This window comes from Crocuta crocuta, unplaced genomic scaffold (genome assembly GCF_008692635.1).
Source record: "Crocuta crocuta isolate KB4526 unplaced genomic scaffold, BGI_CrCroc_1.0 scaffold235, whole genome shotgun sequence".
Classification (NCBI taxonomy): Eukaryota; Metazoa; Chordata; class Mammalia; order Carnivora; family Hyaenidae; genus Crocuta; species Crocuta crocuta.
Window position 1 is genome coordinate 2,251,533 of NW_027531285.1, and position 18,770 is coordinate 2,270,302.

General features: G+C 38.0%; 1 long non-coding RNA gene and 1 pseudogene across 1 annotated transcript in view; one reads left to right on the forward strand and one right to left on the reverse strand.

Moving 5' to 3' along the window:
* LOC144237662 (uncharacterized) overlaps nucleotides 1–18,770 on the reverse strand; it is a 63,597-nt gene that overhangs the window by 6,566 nt on the left and 38,261 nt on the right. The window lies entirely within an intron of this gene.
* On the forward strand, nucleotides 1,188–6,486 carry LOC144237568 (solute carrier family 7 member 13-like; annotated as a pseudogene).

Here is an 18,770-nt window from a genome sequence, read left to right on the forward strand (position 1 = left end):
TTTCAGTCTCTGAGGACAGAACATATACCATCTGGATCCAAGTAAACTATTTTTCCTGGTTTTCTTTCTAACCCTACACATACCCCTGTCCTGACTCCTCCAGTCCCTATTTTTCTCATCACCATAGCTGGCCTTGATATCAGCAAGACAGAGAAAATGGAGGCCATCTAGATGTTCTCTTTGAAGAAGTGTCTGTTCGTGTCTTCTGCCCATTTCTTCACTCGATTATTAGTTTTTCGGGCGTGGAGTTTGGTGCGTTCCTTATAGATTTTGGATCTAGCCCTTTATCTGATATGTCATTTGCAACTATCTTTTCCCATTCCATCAGTTGCCTATTAGTTTGTTGATTGTTTCCTTTGCCATGCAGAAGCATGAAACAATGCTCAGCATCACTCCTCATAAGGGAAGTACAAATCAAAACCACACTGAGATACCACCTCACGCCGGTTAGAGTGGCTAAAATAAACAAATCAGGAGACTATAGATACTGGTGAGGATGAGGAAAAACGGGTACCCTCCTACACTGTTGGTGGGAATGTAAACTGGTGCAGCCCCTCTGGAAAACAGTATGGAGGTTCCTCAAAAAATTAACAATAGAATTCCCCTATGACCCAGCAATAGCAGTGCTAGGAATTTACCCAAGTGATACAGGAGTGCTGATGCCTAGGGGCACATGTACCCCAATGTTCATAGCAGCACTCTCAACAATAGCCAAAACATGGAAAGAGCCTAACTAATGGATCAAGAAGGTTTGGTTCATCTATACAATGGAATACTACATGGCAATGAGAAAGAATGAAATCTGGCCATGCGTAGCAACATGGATGGAACTTGAGGGTGTTATGCTGAGCGAAATAAGTCAGGCATAGGACAGATACCATATGTTTGCACGTATAGGTGGATTAGGAGTAACTTAACAGAAGACCATGGGGGAGAGGAAGGGGAAAAAATAGTTGGAGAGAGGGAGGGAGGCAAACGATAAGAGACTCTTGAATGCTGAGAACAAACTAAGGGCTGATGGGGGTGGGGGAGAGGGGAAAGGGGGTGATGGGCATGGAGGAGGGCACTTGTTGGGATGAGCACTGGGTGTTATATGGAAACAACTTGACAATAAACTATTTAAAATCAGAAAATCAGAAAGGAAATTTGAAGGCTAAATAATCAGAGACCAGAATAGAAGGCTAAGGATGCGCTTCTGGCTGCGAGTCAGATTTGAATGCTCTAACCCAGTCCCGTGTAGGGGAGGCACTTCTCAGGGTGGGTAAATATAGAACTCGTGCAAAAATCATCAAGAAAGACACCAAACCAACTCTCATGGTTCATTTGTCATTGAATTGTTTCTTGGCTTTTGTGGCCTTATGGATTTATTTATAAGTAAAATCATACACACACACACACACACACACATACACATATATATAGAGAGAGAGGAATGAATGTCTGGAGAATAAGAATCATTAATTCAACATATTTACTGAGATACACTGTTGTTCCCCAAGCCTGCTCAGATGCCAGGGTTACAGTGGTGAACTGGATCCAGACTGTGTCTTAATCATCTTTGTATGTGCATTGATTAGCATAGTACCTGGCAAAAAAAAAAACAAAAAAAAAAACCCAGATGCTCAAAAGACTGTGCTCAATCAATAAGTAGCTGGAAATATAAAAAAAGTAAATAGTTTTGAAAAGATGAATCATGCCTCTGTAAGAATATTGATGAGGAAATGTAAAACACTAAATACGTGTACTAAGGTGATGCTTTTGTCAAAATTACGTCTGGTTTGCAATGAACTACAAAATGTTTTTAAAGTATCCTAGAAATGCTGAAGCATTCTCTAATAATCCAAGTAGTGATAATTAAATTAACCAGATTATAAAACTAATATGTATGGATCCCTAATGTACACTAATACTTAGGGACTAGGTATCTAGGTACACAAGTAGGTGCTTTTTATTAGTATTAGCTTTATTACCCCATTTAACCTTATTAAAGAAAAGTTAAGATAGGGAATAAGATAGAGATTATCAGTTTCATTTTTAAAGTGGCAAAATAAAAAATCAATAAGTGACATAGATTTGCTACAAGGCGGCAGATGTGTGTGTGACTCAAACACAGATCTGCTAATAAGTGATAAATAATGTGATTCAGATCTTGCACGTTTTTTCATTCTACACACACTTCTTTAAAGAATGATTTGGTTAAGGGTCTAAATTTATGAGGTTATATACCCAGAGAAGTAACTAACTTAGAAATGTTTTTAATCTCATTCCCATTTGGCTGTGTCTAACTTGTTTAATTGTGTATAACTTTTTAAATGCTTAATGTGTAAAGTGCTTTAATATCATGATCTTGGAAACTTTAGTTCAATTAACTCAAAAGGTAACTTTTTTTATGTTAGGTGCTGTAACAAAACATATTTGAGTATGAGAGGAGAAAAGCAAATTGCTTAAGTATAAAAGATTGCCTGAAGCCTTTCAGAAATACAACAGAGGAAAAATTGTGAATTCATGTTAGCGCTTAAAATTAAGTTTCAAGTTTAAGAAAATGAAAACGGGAGAAAGTACTCAGCTTCAAATGAGATATTTCCATGGAACAGTTTTTTATTCAGTATAATAAGTGCAGGAGTTTTTATTCCTTTTATTTATTTTTTTTAAATGTTTTATTTATTTCTAGGAGAGAGAGAGAGAGAGAGAGAGACAGCGTGAGCAGGGGAGGGTCAGAGAGAGAGAGAGGGAGATACAGCCCCTGAAATAGGCTCCAGGCTCTGAGCTGGCAGTCAGCACAGAGCCCGACGCGGGGCTCGAACCCACGAACCGCGAGATCATGACCTAAGCGAAAGTCGGACGCTTAACCGGCTAAGCCACCCGGGCGCCCCTTTATTCCTTTTAGAGGGGTATTATAATACTCCTCACTCAATGCGGGGGGGGTCTCCTTAAGTGTTTGGGCTGCCTGTGCCACAGTGTCTAAGATGGCTGCTCTTAGTTACGCAGAGCTGGGGACCAGTTTCCCTGGAACAGGAGCACAGTATTGTTTCCTCAAGAGATCTCTCAGATCCCTTATTGCTTTCTTCTGTCTCTGGATCAATCTGTTTAGTACCCCAGCAGGAATTGCTGCATGTGGCTTCTTACTATCAGGGTACATTATACAGGCTATACTCCTACACAGGCTGGGAGTTTTATTCCCGAGTTGCCAAAGAAATGTTTAGCTTTGGCCATTTTATGGTGTTTGGGAGTTCTGAATGTTCAAGGAGTGAAAGATGTGACTTGGTTTTAGACTGTCAGTATAGTTGTGAAAATGACAGTCCTCTGCTTGGAATTTCTAACCGGAATGTGTTGTTGGTGGAGGCAGAAAAGACAACTTAGCCAAGTTTGAAAAAGCTTTCGATGCCAAAGTTCCTGATGCCTCATAGATTGCAGAAGACTTGTTACAAGGATTATATGCATATTTAGGCTAGGGAATCCTTGTTAGAATAGCAGGTAAAATTAATTTTTAAATTCTCCAAACCAACACTAGCCTATAAACATATAACCCTCAAGCATCTTAATCTAAGAAAGAAATACTACAGGGATCCCTAGGTGGCTCAGTGGGGTAAACATGCAACTCCTGATTTTGGCTTAGCTCATGATCTCATGCTTCGCGAGTCTGAGCCCTGCATCAGGCCCCGCATTGAGTTTTACCTCAAACCCCACATCAGGCTCCATAGCACTGACAATGCAGAGCCTGCTTGGGATTCTCGATCTCTCTCTCTCTCTCTCTCTCTCTCTGTCCCTCCCACAGGCATTGTCTCAAAATAAATAAATAATCGTAAAAAAATACTGCATTGTTTTCATGTGATGAGTTTCTCTCTTACTTTATCAAATTGGTAAAAACACATTAAACCCTCTACAAATGCAGCTTTCCAATTTTGGAAAACAGAATATTTTCCAGGTGTTTACAATTAAAGCAAGTAAACACAAAACTGCAGCAGCTTAAAGACTTCACAGCAATTGCATAGTTTCTATTGAACAAATGTTTTTTTAAATTTTTTTAATGTTTATATATTTATGAGAATGGGAGACACACACAGAGAGACAGAGAGAGAGAGAGAGAGAGCAGGTGGGGGAGGAGCAGAAAGACAGGGAGATGTGGAATCTGAAGCAGGCTCCAGGCTCTGAGCTGTCAGCACAGAGCCCTACATGGGGCTTAAACCTACAAACTGAAAGATCATAACCTGAGCCGAAGTCAGACACTTAACCGACTGAGCCACCCATGCGTGCTTCTATTGAACAAATATTTTAATAGTCTATATTTCCTAGTTCTAACAGACTTCCATCAGGGAAAATTTTTTAAATACAGAAAATATAAATTAAAATAAAGATTGCTTGTAACCAGTTACCTTGTATGCACACACAGAGAGATCACACTACAGATACATATTAATAACTTTGTTTTATTTAAAGTGCATGGAGAGAATTTACAAGTATTATTAAGCATAAATGGTTTCAATGAACATATATTTTTCTACCATATGAAAATTGATCATTATTTAAACTCTTTCCCATTGTTGGTTCCCAGAGTTGTTTCCAATGTTTCACTTTTAAATTTTACACTTATTGTTGCAATCAGAATCCTTCTGTGTAAATCGCTGTGGATTTCTCATTGCTTTATTAGAAAAAACTTAAAGCACAATACTAGGTGAAACATATAAATATTTAGACATGTGTTCAGAAGTTACCTTCAGGAGGACTCTACAAACCTTTTAGTGTGATTTAAAATGACTACACTTTAGCATCATCACACTTTTTTCATTCATTTGTTCTTTAGTCTGTGGAAATCATATCTCAGCATTATAACTCACTTTTTCTTTGACTACTAATGGGAAGGAAGAATTTTGCAAATGTTCATAACTATTTACAGTACTTCTTTTTAGGAAGACAGGCAAATATTTTTCCCAGTTTATTCTTTGCTTTTAAATTTTGTTTATTCAAGAGGTGCCTGGGTGGCTCAGTCAGTTAAGTGTCTGACTTCAGCTCAGGTCATGCATGATCTCATGGTTTGTGAGTTTGAGCCCTGCATCAGGCTCTGTGCTGACAGCTCAGAACCTGGAGCCTGCTTGGGATTCTGTGTCTCCCTCTCTCTCTGTCCCTCCCCTGCTCATGCTCTGTCTCTCAAAAATAAATAAACATTTAAAAAACTTTTTTAAAATTTTGTTCATTTGATTTTTAAACCATAATTTTAATACTTATGGTATCACACTATCAAGCTCTTACTTTGTCATTGTTTTCATACTTGAATCTTTCCCCATCTCAAGATTTAGATTAGCATGTATCTGTGCTTTTTAAAATCTTTATGGGCTTGCTGTTTTATATTTTACTCTTTATATGAATTATTTTGAGGGAGTTGTGTAATATAACTTAATATTTTCCAAATAGTTAAACACCCGTGTCAGCGTTAGTGTTGGCAATATACATTCAAATTTAATCCAAGTTTTAACTAATCTACAGATGTAATCCAAAGAATGAAAAGAGCAGGAGATGGATCACCTGGGTGGCTCAGTCGACTGAGTGTCCAACTTCAGCTCAGGTCATGATCTTATGGTTTGTGGGTTCAAGCCCCACTTCAGTCTCTGTGCTGACAGAAGCCTGCTTTGGATTCTGTGTCTCCCTGTCTTTCTCTCTGCCCCTCCCCGTATTCACTCTCTGTCTCTCTTGCTCTCAAAAATAAATAAACAGAAATTTTTAAAAAAAGAAAGAAAAGAAAAAAGAGCAGGAGAATCTACCCTTACATCCTAGAATGTTGTGGCCAGACAAACAGATTTGCTATTCCAGCCCTTCAATAACAGGTAGTTACAATTCTACCACATTGACCACAGGCAGGAAAAGTTCACCCAGGTCTCTTGGCCTAGAGTTCAGGGTTTCTGAACTGTTTTGTTCTCATCCAAGAGGCTCATGTTGAGTATCTTAAAGATACAGCACTGAAACCTCAGAATTTAACATGACTCTATTGCTACCAGAATTAATTCATCCAAGACATGGTAAATAAGCATTCAACAAAAAAGAGCTCTTTTGCAGAATCGTTTCATTTTCTTATTATATGTTGTATTGAAACCACTTTCAAACATACAGTCATTTTTAAAAATTTATTTGAGAGAGAGAGAGAGAGAAAGCAAGAGGGGAAGGGGCAGGGAGAGAGGGAGAGAGAGAGAGTCCTGTCAGTGCAGAGCTCAACATGGGGCTTCAAACCCACAAACCTTGAGATCATGACCTGAGCTGAAACCAAGAGTCAGATGCTTAACCAACTGAGCCACCCAGGCACTCCTATATAGTCATTTTTTATGACTGGCTTCTTTTTTTTTTTCGGCAGGAGAGCCGAAAAACCCTAGTAACAATATCCCCAAATGTGTGATTACTGCACTCACCCTTGTGGCACTGATTTACATATTGGTTAACAATTCCTACCTAGTGGTATTGACCCCAAAGGAAATTATTTCCTCAGATATGGTTACATAGAATCAGGGGAAAGACATTCTGTCCCATTCTCCTGAGTAAAGGGAATCTCTAATATACAGTGGATCTTTTTGCATACCCTAAGAGAATTATGATAAATTAGTTCATGTCTGGGCTATTTATTTATTTAAAGATAAAAGTTTAAAAGGTCAAACATTCTTTAATTTTGAGCATTTACTAAAGACTGAAGTCTAGCAGCAGAAATATGGAAAGCATAAAGAATTAGAAAAGGAAAAAAGGCAGAACATAATAGATTAAGATGATTAGAATAGAAAAGAAAATATGGGACCAGTTATCAAAAGTCCTTAGAATATACTCCTTAAGGACATCATGAGTACTCTGGGCTAACATCTGCCCCTAGTAAATATATGTCATATGTTTTGTCCCCAGGTATATCCCCCAAATCTACTGGGGATACAGAGCTTAACTATTTAATTTATCCTATTACTGAATGTATGGAACCTTCTGCAATATATCTCTAAGTACATAATTTCAGTTTACCATGAAAATTATTCATATTTTCAAGATTTATGTTAATCACCACCTCATAGGTAAAGAAACTGAATTTTTCCCCTAAAAATAGGCAAATTGAAGAGCCTCGATTCTCGATTAAGCTTAACATATTAACATAGACAGACACATTAATAAAGTATATATTTTTTAACTTTACAGTTCCACTTATCATCAGGTCCTAAAAATAAAGGATAGTCAGTAATAAGCTGATTATATTCTACACACTGTGCTGCACCTCAATTATTGCAACTCTTTAATGACCTAAGAATGTATTATTTGCCCACTTCACACATTAGTAGTGATAATCAAATGTGAGAACGTATGTGAAGGTACTCAGGAACTCCTAGAGCACACAAATGTTCTGCTATGGAAAGAGAAATGGCTTAATGAAAGCAGTCATTTATTTGAAATAAAATGACCGAATTACAAAAATTGCCTTTTAGACATTGCAGCTTTGTGAATTTTGTAAGGATTTCTGTTTTTATGTCAGTAACACGGAAAGTAAAATTGTTGCTCTCATATTACATAGGCAAGTTAAGAGTAAGAAAAATCAGCTGACAATATTTACAAAATCAAGTTATGGTAGTTATAGTTGTTGAAATACAAGGAACAAAAATACTCTGTCATGATCCTAAATCTCCAGAGGAGAGTAATATTTTTCACGGAAAAGAGCTCTTTCATGTTTGGAAATCAGACTTGTAAGTTCTCAGTGTTCATAGTACAAAAAGATAATAAATAGTTTCACAAAAATTTTAGACATGTTAATATTAGCAGACTCGATTTGAGGCAAAAGGTAAAAATCCACAGAGCTGTCTGCTTGCTGTAGTAAATTAAGTAGGAAATATACAGATAAAGGCTACATTTTTGCTAGCCTGGGTTTGCGGTCCAATTTGGGGCTACTATCAAACCAGTCAATTTTTAATAAGAGTGTCAGAAGGGACCTAGATTAACTCTTTACACATCCCTGGATGACTGCGGAACTGCAGACATTTGCAGGAGAAGACCATGAAAGTCAAGCAGTAAATAAATCCAAGGTGATTTAAACATTGGCTGAAGTTTTAATATACTTCTTGACACACACAGAGATAGATTGTATGAGGGTAGTATAGTGGCCTTAAGGGCTTGAAATGTTTGAGTATAACATCTCGAATTATTAACTGACCATTAATCTATGCAGCTACAGCAGCAATATCTAGGAATCCAAATGTAAAAATCTAAGTTGAGGATTAAAGTACGAGCAGACACATCAGTAGCTTTATACATTGAAGGAAATGGGATTTTTCAATTTAAGTCCATGCAAGTTTAAAGAAGAAGAAGAAGCAGCAGCAGCAGCAGCAGCAGCAGCAGGAGAAGGAGGAGGAGGGGGAGAAGAAGAAGAAGAAGAAGAAGAAGAAGAAGAAGAAGAAGAAGAAGAAGAAGAAGGAGAAGGAGGAGAAGAAGAAGAAGAAAAGAAAACTTGGAAAAAGATGTGAAGAAATAATGGCTTGGAAAAGCCAAAAATTTATGAAAAACATCAATAAATGGAGCCAAGAAACTGAGCAAACCCACAATGACCACAAAGAGAATAAAATTTAGATGTAGCAAAGCAAACTGAAAGCCAAAGCAGAGAAAGAGAAAGCAGCAAGAGAAAAACTATTCATTATGCACAGGAAAACATCAATTAACAATTGACTTATTTAAAAAATGGAAACCAGAAGGCAGTGGAATGACACAGTTAAAGTGTTGAAAGGAAAAAAACCTGTTAACCAAGAATTTGATATTCAGTGAAAACACCCTTCAGAAATGAAGTCAAAATAAAGATATCAGAAAAGTTAAGCAAATTTATTGCTAGCTGACTTGACCTATAAAAAATACTAAAGGAAATTCTTCAAGCTGAAAGAAACTAACTTGAATCAAGAGGAAAGAAGAAAGAGCACTGGAAACAGTAAATATGCAGGACTCTGCGTATATATTTTTACATACATTTCTCTTTTCTTTGAATTAAAAAATAATACCTGCAATTAAAGCACAGACTTTATAAAATATACAGGTGTAATACATGAAAATAACAGCACAAGGAAACAAAGAGGAAGTGAGCTATAGAAATGCAAAGATATTAAGCAAGAATTAATTTGAAACTGATTTTGATGAATTTAAAAGTGGGTGTTGTAATTATCAGCACAACCACTAAGAAAATAACTCAAAAAGTATAGACATAAAAAATCAACAGAGGAATTTATTAAAATTAAATTCCAAACATTAAACATACAATAACAAATATTAAACATATGTATTCAACCTTAAAGAGGTAGAAAAAGAACAGAGTAACAAAAAAGACATTAAAAACAAATAGCAAAATGGCAGTTGTAAATACAATAGTATCAATAATTATATTAAATGAGAATATGCTAGACACTCCAATAAAAAGGCAGACATTGGCTGAATGAATAAAATAATCCATCCAACTATAGGCTGTCTAAATGAGACCCAACTTTGATTCAAAGCCACAATTAAATGGAAAGTAAACAGACAGAATAAGATATATATGCAAACAGTAATCATAACAGAACTAGAATGGTGATATTAATATTTTTTATTTATTTCTGAGAGAGAGAGAGAAACATCATGAACAGGGGAGGGTCAGAGAGAGAGGGAGACACAGAATCGGAAGCAGGCTCCAGGCTCTGAGCTAGCTGTCAGCACAGAGCCCAACACGGGGCTCGAACCCACAAACCATGTAGAATGGTGATATTAAAAAGAAACAAAATAACTTTAAGACAAAAAAAATTACTAGAGACAAAGAAAGGCATTTCACAATGATAAAAATGCCAGTGTATGAAGGAGATATAACAATTATAAGTATATACATACCCAATAACAGATTCCCAAAACACATTAGGCCATACTCATGTAACTGAAAGGAGAAACAAATAATTCAACAATCGTAGTTGGAGATGTCAGTACATCACTCAATAACTAGATAGAAAATCAATAAGGATATAGAAGTTCTGAACAGCAGTATCAATCAAATTTGATCTAATTGACATTTATAGAATACTCCACCAAACAGAAGTCAAATACACATTGATTTCAAGCACATATGAAACATTCTTAGGATAGACTAAACACTAAGATATAAAACAAGTCTCAAAAATTTGAAAAGATTTATATCATGCAAAGTACTTTTTTCAACCATGATGGATGGAATCAAAATAGAAATCAACAAACAGAATGTAAATAGGGAAATTCCACATATTAGAAATGAAACAACACACTTCTAAATAACTCATGAGTCAAAGAAATCATAAGACTTTCAAGAACTGTGATGAGTTTGCAATTTAACCCTAATTGCAAGGTCACAATTGCAACAACACTGAGGCAGTTATCCTCAGACTCAGCCAATACCGGAGACAAAAACAAATTATTATTCATAGCAATAACAGTAGCAAAAATTCCATTTTTGTCCTGGTTCCTCAAACCTCAGCTCCCACAAGACAAAGTAAAGAAGGCCAGGTAATACTTACACATGACAGTAGAGAAACCCCAAGCTTAGGGAATCCAAATCTTTAATAATAAGTAATAGGTCTCCTGTACCTTTACCCTAAAGTAAGACACTGTCTTGATTATATAGTAAACAAACCTTCCTTTTCTTCTAGATGGAAACACTATCTTTATGTCCCTTGCAGTTCACTATACAAACATCTGTGAAAATACAATCTAGGGCAAAGGCAGTCATTGTCTCTGCTCACTAGGTGTACATAAATGCAAGAAACCCCCGGACAGTTGCCTCCCAATAATACCCACCCTTTATTTCTACACTTGGCTTCTAGCGAATTGTCCCATGGGCACACAAGTCCATCAGTTATTCTAATAAACCTGACTAACAGAGGCTGGGACGAAATACATTCATCTGTCTCACGGAGCATTTAATTAAGGCTGCAATTAACAAATATCCCAATGAGGCAGTAGTAACCTCAACTTGGCTCTCCCTTCCCCATCAGGGTCCTAGACCTAACCAATTGAAAAAATCCCAACAAAATGGCTGAGTAACTATTATGGAAATGGAGGCAGAGAAGATATCTGGAGATGTTAAAAGTTGTTTTGCGTAGGAGATACTGAATTGAGGCCATCACTTCCTATTTCAGATAGACCTTGGAACAGCTTCAGAGAGGAGCACCAGAGTGTTATCCTTCAAGAGAAAGTTTCCTGGAATGGCTCTGAAAGACGAAAGGTCATTAATGCCCATCCATCCACATTTTCCAGAATCTAAAATATTCTTTCCTGGAAACCTACAGTGGCCACTGTAAGAAGACTCTACAAACAATGTACTCAACCAAGTGGTCATTATCTTTATAATCTGGGACCATGTCAATCCAACAAGAGAATCCAGGTACATGAACTAGAATTAGTTTTGAATTCTCTAGGCTTCCTTTTGGCCAGGCTGCTACTGCTACCCAGAGGATATACCAACCAGGTGAGCTTGAGATTGCTGTGTAAGGAAAGGAAGAAGCATAATAATCAGCAATGATCAGGGAAGACTCCTGAATTTACAAAATAGCTCTATATAACTCCCTATCCCACTCGTCCTGATTATTATACCCAGGAAGCAGCCAAGAATGGTTTATCACTTTCTAACAATAGTTATAGTCAGTGTCTAAATTACATGACTAAGGTGTGTGGACCAAAAGAAAGTATGGGAGGCATGTCAGAAACAATTTTTGTGTTGGTTTTTGAGAATGCCATCCAAGCATTAAACTTTTCTATTGAGAAATTGCTGTTAGTCTTATGAGGGCTCCCTTATATCTGTTTTCTCTTGCTGCTCTTAAAATTCTTTCTTTGTCTTTGACTTTTGACAATTTAATCATAATGCGTCTTAATGTATCCCTATTCAGGTTCAACGTATTTGGGATCCTTTGGGCCTCACGGACTGGATGTCCATTTCTCTCCCCAGGTTTGGGAAATTTTCAGCTATTATTACTTTAAATATCCCTTTCGTCTCCTTCTCTTTCTCTTCTCCTTCTAAATTTGCATACTGTGAATATTGTTTCTTTTCAGTGTGCCCCACAATTCCCATAAGCATTTTCATTCTTTTTTTCACTTTAATCCGCTGATGGGGTACTTTCCAAAGTCTTATAGTCCAGGTTGCTGATTCTCTCTTCTGCATGATTGAGCCAACTTTTGAAAGTCTCTACTGAATTCCACAGTTCAGTTATTATATTTTTCAAGCAGTATTTCTGCTTTATCATTTCTATTTCCTTGTTGAACTCTTTTTGTTCACACATTTTTGCCCCTAATTTTGCTTAGTTCTCTATGCTTTTTTGTAGTTCACTAAACTTCCTTAAGAAGATTATTCTGAATTCTTTATCTGCCAGTTCATAGATCTCTATTTATTTGGGGTCAGTTACTGAAGCTTTATTACATTCCTTTGGTGATATCATATTTACCTGACATTTTTGTGATCTGTGATTCCTCACATTAGTACTGTACATTTGAATAAGCAGGTTCCTCTTCCAGGCTTTACAGGTTTGCTTTGACAGAGACAGTTTTTTTACCAGTCAGCTTAGTTTGAATTTCTGGGTGTATCTGCTGGTAATGACCATGGGAAGATGGGGCAATTTGGAGGTGAGCCAACTGTTTGGGTTCTGAGGACAGGGACAGGGGCTGTGCCTCTGGAAGAGAAGAGTTGGATAAGACTGCTGGCTTGGTTTCCTACCCAACTAAGGCTGAAGGATGGCTCTGTGGCTGCCTGGATTCTCTGCTCAGGCTTACTAGATGGTTGGGACTGAGTACTATATTCAGTAATAGATGGGACTATGAATTAGTTTCCCTGTCCTGGCAGGGCAGCATTATGGAAGCCAAGGCTGTACAACTCATTGTTTAGGGGCCTAAATCTGTCCATGGCATCCAATGAATTCCCTGGTCAGGTGAGGCCACTGGTTTTGCTAGCAGATGTAGGAAGCCACAGGCTGTGCTCTCTGTTCAAGTGCGACTATATGTAGGGCTGTCAAATGGGCTGTGCAGTTGCCCATGCACTCTGGTTAGGTTCTCCGGTCAGACAGGCTAAAGGCTGTATTCAACAATGAGCAAGGCTGCAAATTAGATTTCCTGCCCAGGCTGAACAGAGAAGTAACTGTAAAGCTGGTAAGGCTTTTGTTGTCTTCACTCAAGCCAACCTACACACCAAGTTTCCTGACCAAACAGGGCCACTGGCTTTGCTCTACAAACTGTCAGGTCCACCTCTACCTCAGCTCAAGTATGCCTGGACTTCACAGCTTCCAGCAATTGTTGCTTGCCCTTCTGGTCAGATGAGGCCAGAAGAAACACTCCATAGTGTGTAGGCCTATGTCTCAGCCCCTTGTTTGGGTGGGAGGAAAAGGGAACATTCCAGGTTACTCTCAATTTCTCAGAGTCTCTCTTTGGGAGGGGCTTAAAACTACCCTTAGCCTTAGCTATGAATTAATTCCCCTGCCTGGGTATAGCTTGGGAAGCCTCAACGCCCACTACCAGCTTTTTTCCGGGGGTGATCAGCTCTGCCCACCCGCCTCTCAGCTTCAGCACCACTATCTGGTCAGATGGTGCTGGAAGGCACTCTCCACAGCAGGTTGGGTTGTGGTTCACACCCTGTCTTGACATGGGCAAACCAGGATCCAGGGCTGGCAAAATTCGTCATGTGAGGATCTGAATCAGGCAGATTTGCACCCCACAGAGTTCCCTGATCAAAATGTGCGATGGACTTGGTTTTGCAGATGAGCAAAACCAGTTGTTGGGATTACTACTTGGGCAGTGCAGTCATGAACTGAGTCTACCAAGATCTGTGTGCTGGTTGTTACAAGCACAATCTCCACTTCTTGGTCACAGTCAGATTGCCAGTGGTTGAATCCCACAGATTCCCCCTGAAATCTCTGTGCTGCAATATCATAGGAAGAGCTCCCACAAAGTGCAGTGCTGGGGGGTTCCTGATTGTCCCCCCTGGGTTCACTTTTCCCACTGGAAAACTGGAGGTTCAGGGGAGACCTCTGCTCATGGTGGTGCACTGGCCTAGAGGAGGGACAATGCAGTCAACATGGAGTCACTTCTCTTATCCTTCTAATGCAGTCTGTCTTGGTCACTGTGGTGAAGGACACTTCACCCTCACCCACCATGTTCTAGGATTCTCAGTGGCATTTTGTTCTCGAATAGATGCTAGCTGTTCTTTTTATTTTTTTTTAGATTAAAAAATGTTTTAATCTTTATTTATTTTTTGAGAGAGAGAGAAAGACAGAGTGTGAGCAAGGGAGGAACAGAGAGAGAGAGAGGGAGGCACAGAATCCAAAGCAGGCTCCAGGCTCTGAGCTGTCAGCACACAGCCCGACACAGGGTTCCAACTCACAAATCGTGAGTTGATGGCCTGAGCCGAAGTCAGATGTTTAACCAACTGAGTCACCCAGGTGCCCCTAGATGCTAGCTGCTCTCATTAGGAGAGTGAGCAAAGTTAGAAATGATCTATATTATGCCATCTTGGTGACACCACTCCTTTGCTATATTTCTAATGACTTAGCCTATTGCAAATAGCCTGTATGTTTGGTCTGTCACTTAGAGAACTACAGACTGGCAGATTAAAGACACCCCTTTTAGGGGCTATAAAGTATGGAAACAAATAATGGCTGCTGACTGAACCAACTGTTGATTGCTTACTCATGTCCACTGAGTTTTCAGTTCCGTAGCTGGTGCTGAGGTTAAACAGCTTCAGCAGCCTAATGGACACCATAGGGTTTCAGCTTAGCCAAACCATCAGCAGACCATGCCCAGACACTTACGGGAACCCTTATAAATAGTTCCACTGAACCAGCAGCTCTGCTTCAATTAATAAATTGGGGTGTAACTGATGCTTTTTCATGCAAAGCCGAAATGCCGCTGGGCCAGACTAGTTACATTCTTAAATATGCCATTTCCATTTGATAGGACAGACTTGCTGGGTTCTTTACACATTGTTAATAGTGAAGTCTGAGTTTATTCACCCCAAAATGAGAATATCCAGCTGGAGGGTCATAAGGCCTCCATGGGTCAGTTGTTCAGTTTGACAATACCCTCGTAGCAAGCTAATAATTGTCTTTCAAAAGGGGTATATCTGGTAGTTGCATTAGAGAAGAAACAAGTCAAAACCTCAGAGGCCACCTCCAGCTGTAAGCTGCCTCTCTTTGCCAGAGGATGGATGCAATAGACAAAAAACATCAATCATGGTGACATCTAGGTCAAAGGAATATTTACGGTCACGGATTCCCAAAGCTAAAGAGTATGCCACAGCTTGCTGGACAGCTTCCAATACAACCTGGTGATTTTTGTTCCCCACTCAAATAATACTGATCTGGGAGTTAGTATTCCCTCAGACTTAATCCTCTTAATAAACTATGTAGGATTCATAAACTAGATTCAACTTGGGCTAATGTTGATAGCTTTACTTAAACTAAGATTCTAGGAGCTCAACCTATCCAGACCTTACAAGGTAAATCACGCTCCAAAAAAAAAAAAAAAAAAAAAAAAATACTCCTTCATCTTTGTAAAGAGTATTTTGTACTTGTAGCAATTATTTTCTCATATCTATATGTAAAATCTTTCTAGCCCTTGTGAGCCCATTTTAGGAATATCTGGTAGAGGGTATGGATTTTTTATTTCTGGTGTGTAAGGTTTTTAAACTGTTTTCAATTTGAAATCTCAGGGGAGAAAAGTACAAGACTGGTCCCTGTTAGAAAAGGCTAAGGACCCATATGATCTTTTTATATTAGACAAATATAACCAGTAACATTTGAGTCAAAAAGGACCATATGAGGAGTGTATAATGGTTGCACTAGATCTCAGTGAAGAAATCAACCAATGTTCAGGACCAATGATTATCTGAGTGCTCTCTTAATGATACTACCATAGCTTACCTCATAGAGGAACTAGACTTGCCAAGTGTTTCTCATACTTCTCAACTCAAATGTCTATCAGTACATAAACCTCCACCTTTAATGGCCAATACAGAAGAGCTACAGTCTAGATATTTGTGAAGGAGTATAATCTAAAACTTATTCATCTTTCAAAAATTTGCTTCATAGGCAAAATATCTATAGAGGATTGATGGAAGGAACAGTATTCTGCTGTTTCCTCAAACTACTAAAATCTCTCTCTACATTTACTACATCTGAAATGTATCATATAAGCCTGTGGAAGAGTGTGTTTTTCTTCTAATTGTGTGCTAGGAGATGGAAGCCCATCCATCTATATTGTTCATGTGATCAAAATACTGTATTGAACCAAACAACCTCCAGCAACTCATCCCAAAAGTTACTGCAAGGAGACTGTTAAATGATACATATTTTACATTATACAAAGTCTCCCTATATGTAGATCTAATGAAGAAAAATTTTTCTAATATTTGTGTCAGGAATGTTTGTGTTTCTAGGCAGATCATTTAGTTTTCTTTACAGATACCTAAACTTTAGTAATATCATGCATTTCTTTTCATATAGGCTGCTAGAAAGCTTAAAGCTAAATCAGTGGTTAGTCACTAAACTGTAAATAGGCTTATAGCAAGCATATATTGCTGTATAACAATTATTATTGTTAGATGTCTAAGGTTTTTTTGAAATGAGGTAGGTCCCAAACAATCTTGGTTTTATCAATATCTCTGTTCTATTTTTAAATTTTTATTTGTTTATTTATTTATTTTATATTTAAGTATAGTTGACAATGTTACATTAGTTTCAGGTATACAACACAGTGATTCAACAACTCTATGTTAACCTACGCTCACCACAAGTATAGCTACCATCTCAATGAACCATATTTTAAAAGTAATCAAGGTGCCCTACTTGGTATACCCTATATATGGCAAAAAGAGGTAGCACCCCAGCTATACACAAAGGCACAGTTTTGACTAGAAGGTTAAAAAAGAGAGAGAGAGAAAAATAGTTTATAGCTAAGGTTTTCAAACTGCAGAGTAAAAAAGAATATCTTTGGAATTTCTAAATGCCTTTCCTAAATTCATATTTCTGGACTTCACCTTTAGAGATTCTAATTCTTAGGGTGAAGACCAGATATTCACATTTCACAATTGAAAAAAAAATGGAGTATAAATGATAATCTTGCATCTGAATCATTTAATGATTCAAACAATAGGTATTAGGGGCACCTGGATGCCTCAGTTGGTTTTGGCTCAGGTCATGATCTCACAGTTCATGAGTTCAAGCCCCACATCAGGTTCTGTGCTGATAGTGTGAAGCTTGCTAGGGATTCTCATGTTCCTTCTCTCTTTCTGCCCCTCCCCTGCTCATGCTCTCTCTCGCTCAAAATAAATAAACAATCTTTAAAACATATATATGTGCTAAGCGTCTAACATGCGGAAGACATGAACATAAACACTTTGAAGATATGTAGATAAGTTGGCCATTAATAATTTCAAAAATAACTCCATAGTCTAGTAGGCAGGGGAAGAGAGTTATACAAAATACAGCAATAGAGTCAATAATCAATAACATTTAATTGAGCATTTATTCCTTGCAAATACTATACATGTATTATTTAATTACATATATAATTACATATGTATATAAATACATAAAAATATATATAGTCTTTGTGCAAACTACTTTAAAAGACAGACATTGTTAAGAAGCATTTTAAGAGAAAGGTGAGGATCAAAGAATCATGTGGGCAGCACCATCTGAAGGCTTGACTGGGGCTAGAAGGTCCTCTTCCAAGATGGCTCACTCACAGCCTTTTGACAAGAGACCTCAGTTCCTCACCAGGTGTGTTTCTGCATAAAATGTCCTCATCACACAGCCAATGGCTCCCCCAAAGGCAGGGAAAAAAGAGAACAGGAAGAGGAGGAGGAGGGAATTGAGGGGCGAGGAGGGGACAGGAAGGGACAGGAAGGGATGGGGAACAGAAGTTCATTGTCTTTTATAACATAATCTTATCATTGACATACTATCTCTTCTGTACCCTTTTATCACACAGACCAACACTAGAGCTAGCACAATACAGGAGGGAACTACAGAAAAGTGGTGAATACCAGGAGGCAAGGATCATTATGGACCACTTCAGAGTTGGCTACCCCAATCAGGACATGAGTTTACAGTGCAGATACAACACCAATTATTATACAACTTTGTAAGCAATAAACTAAAAGACCCTACTTAATCATTCCTCTGTCACTTGCCCTTCACTCACTAACACTCCAGCCACAACATCTATCTTTCAGTGCATAAGAACGCTAAGTTGTTTTTCATTTAAGAGGGTTTGGATATGCTCTTCTTTCTGTCTAGAATTCTCCTCTCTATCAATCTCTGCCACTTAAATATCACTTCCTCTCAAAGGTCCTTCATGATCCAATTATGTCAGCAGTGACCTTTATAATAACAATGGTAAGTGTTAATATTTACTAACCATATCCTATATCCCAGGTACTGTTCCAAGAACTTTTTATATTCCAATACATTTAATCCTCACAACAACCCAATGAGATAGGCACTTTTATAATCCACATTTTACACATGAGCAAACAGACATAAAGAAGTAACCTGCTTGCAGCAAGAAAGCTAGGAACTGGTGGAGGATGTGAGGAATAAAGTGATTGAAATGTCTGAACAAGAGGAGAAGGAAATTAGAAAACACTGGAGAGATAGTCAGGAAACTGATCTTGTAGATTCTCATGAACCATATTATGTTGATTTTTTTTTACTTTTTTAAAATGTTTATTTATTTTTGAAGAAGAGAGAGACAGAGCATGAGTGAGGGAGGCACAGAGAGAGGGAGACACAGAATCTGAAGAAGGC